The sequence below is a fragment of the Glossina fuscipes genome, unplaced genomic scaffold (genome assembly GCF_014805625.2).
Source record: "Glossina fuscipes isolate IAEA_lab_2018 unplaced genomic scaffold, Yale_Gfus_2 42, whole genome shotgun sequence".
NCBI lineage: Eukaryota > Metazoa > Arthropoda > Insecta > Diptera > Glossinidae > Glossina > Glossina fuscipes.
The window spans coordinates 940,966-944,339 of NW_023998426.1; positions in this window are offsets into that span (position 1 = coordinate 940,966).

Below are 3,374 nucleotides of genomic sequence, written 5' to 3' on the forward strand. Positions count from 1 at the left end.
CTCTCTCTCTCTCTCTCTCTCTCTCTCTCTCTCTCTCTCTCTCTCTCCGTCTCTCTCTCTCTCTCTACTTTTCAATTGTAGTTTTGTACTTCAAGATAAAGATAATGTGTCTGCAATTTTGTCTCTTAGCCTGCTTTCGGGCGGCTTTCTAACCGACCTTAAAAATTTTCATAGGGAATGAAGAGATACATTTATATTAAACAGAAAGACATAGTTATGCCGACACTAAATGTTATGGGGACAATTTCAAGTTTTTAAGGTAAAATAAGACAAGCGATAGGATGAATTAAATATGCCACAATACACCGAATCTTCAAACGGAATAATATAAATAAACTCAAGAATTATATTAATTTTCTCATTTTCTAATCCCCTGATAAATCGAATACAATAAGGTCAAGATTTGAAGTTCTGTCAGTTTTGAACTGATAAGACTGGATGGCTTTCTTTTAAGTCCCGCAACTTAATGTTGGCAAACGTTTCATCGCCGAATAACGTTTCATAACATTGTCATATTAAAACAACACCAAAAATTGCTGATCATAGCAAAAAGTTGTTGACAAAATGATGTAACGAAAATCCAATTTTTTGTTTTCTTTTAATACGAAATTTTTTTATGTATAGTAAAGAACGCAAATAAAGTTTTATTGCAAAGTAATCGCTAACGATTTTTTTCTTAAATATTATTAAATTGCTTTCAAACAAATCATAAGCATTTCATAAGATGTGTTTTTTTCTTCTCTTAATGAATACTTTAATAAATAGCATAAGTAAGGATCGTTACTTGACAATTTTTTTCTTCATAAATATATACATGCCAACATACACACATATATCCATATATTATTAATGTAGTTGTGTAGATATTTCTGTCATAAGGGCATTTTCAGTTTATCAACACCTCAGTGTAGACCTCACAAATAGCGGAAATTCTATGGTATGTCTGTCTGTTATTTTTATTTTTTTTTTTTAAGCGTTTGAAGTGGAAACTCTACTACTAGTATATCAACCTATTTTGAACCCTACACCACTTGTGATGTAATAGCATGTCACGTCGCGGTTGTATGTAACATTCAGAAGGACCCTTATATTGAAAGAATATCTGATTGAAATATCTTCATCAGAAATATCTTTTATTCACGTTTACTTTCGGAACTAGAAAATGGAGAACACTGTACGACCTTGTATTTGTCTATTAATCAGCGTAGCTACAACTTATGCTCGTCCGACTCATACTTCAAAAACCTAATTTGGAGAAATTTCCTAGCGAGTTCTAAATATTTCTAAATATGTTGATTACCTGTTCAGACCAGGTTGTTGCTAATCGAATTTTACGTTCTGCTAAATGCTTATACATTTTATAGAGCCTTAAAAAAAATATAATTATACGACATATAAGTTGTGGTAAAATAGTATCAAGTTTGTGCGAATGTGTGCAACATCCAGCAGGACATGAGATAGATCCACCTTTCATTATACCGATTCTGAACTTAACTTTGTCTATCTGTCTACAGTCCGTTCCCTTTTTTTTTACTTACAAGCTGCAATCTTCGAGATATCTCAATGAAGTTTGGATTGTTTTGGCCCAAGGACTAAGACTAATGAAAATAATTCAGATTGAGCGGCTTTTTCACAACGCTTTACTTTGAAAAATCTTCTTATAAATAAATATGCGGTGATGTAGGATATTTAATGGTGGACCTAGCGTTTATTTTTCGATTTCAATTACTTCTGATACCTTCTTCAACTACCAATCCAAATCATTTTAAATGTATTCATAGCGGATGCAGATTACGTTTGGAATAACAGACCATAAGAATGGAAGATTCCATTTAGTGAGAAATTTTTATTGGAAAATCGTATCAACCACTTTTTCTTTTAACATTATATTATAATCGCCTTGTCTCCCCTCTTTTACCTTTTGGAATACGATGAGATAAAAATCGTGTCTTAATGCCATATATATGAATATGAATGGATCCATGTAGAACCGTAAGATTTTTGCAATTCTACCCAATAACTGCAAACTTTGTTGAATAACGACGTGCGCACGACATTTGAGGAAATATATCGACAACGAAGCTATTCAAGAAAGCATTCACCTTAAAACTCACTTACTTTTCGCAAAATTTACTATAATTCCATGAAATTTTTACATAACATTGATTGACTCTTAGACTAAATTACTCTTCCTAGTTACTTAATAAAATCCCAACTAGCACCGACTCAATCTAACAATTTGTTATGACGTTTATTATTAATGTAATGTGTGGTTTGTACATATTTTTTGGTTTTCATTTTCTTTTTACTGATTTTTATCTTGTTTACATGATTTGTTCATTAATTTTTCTTTTATTTTTTGATTACTCAATTCTTCTTTTTTTTTTTAACTTTTATTTATATATCATTCATCAAGATTACTAAGGCTATAGTGTGTAAGTAAGATTAAGTCTATAACTAAGTCTTCCAATTTTCTAAACAATGCGAAAAATATGGTTTATGCGATATACAAAATCGACATTCAATTAAATACATTTTCGCTTTAACTTGTAAACATTCATTCAAAATGTACATCAGTTTGTGAAGGATATTAATGCATTCGGCCCAAGCCGAATATCACCTTTTGTCAAAACATTCGCAACATTAAGTAGAATGCTTCAGCTGGCCTGCATACATGTTGTTGATTCATACATTAAATACTAAATCGATGGAGGTGTCCCTCCACCTGTCAGTCCGTACAAGATGTCTCTGAAGTAGTCTTTCTCCTGGACGCATAACTGAAGAGATTGGCTACAAATTTGGCAAAAATATTAAAAGTTCTCGCACGTAAGATGATATTGAAAAAGGGTCAACTCGGTGAAGGAACACGCCCAGAGAACACGATTAGCTTAGAAAACTTTTGTTTTCAAAAGCAAAAAAGTTGAGCGTTTTCTGTATTACTCATAAACTACAATTGCAGCAGATGAAGCGATAAAAATTTTCAAATATTTTCCATAATACCTGCATAAAAGTACAAAAAGAACCGGCCAACGATAAGTATAATGAGGTTTCGCCTTTTATTAGTTATCTTTCTATTATCTTTTTTGCAGACTCCATTGTATGCTATCACCTTAGAAGCTTTTCTCTTATTATCAGTTATATGGTTGTTATTGCACAAACGCAATGGTCGTAAACATTTTACGAAAGAAGAGGAAGAAGAACTTATAGCTAACAACGAGCCGGAATCTTTGGTGCGATCAATTTTAACAATTTTAATGTTCTCGGTAGCTTCATCCTTATAACCTAAATATTCGACGCTGGTGATGATACCTAGATTGCAAAGAGAGGAGCTTTATAAAACTAATTCTCTATTGTATCTATATAACATATATTTT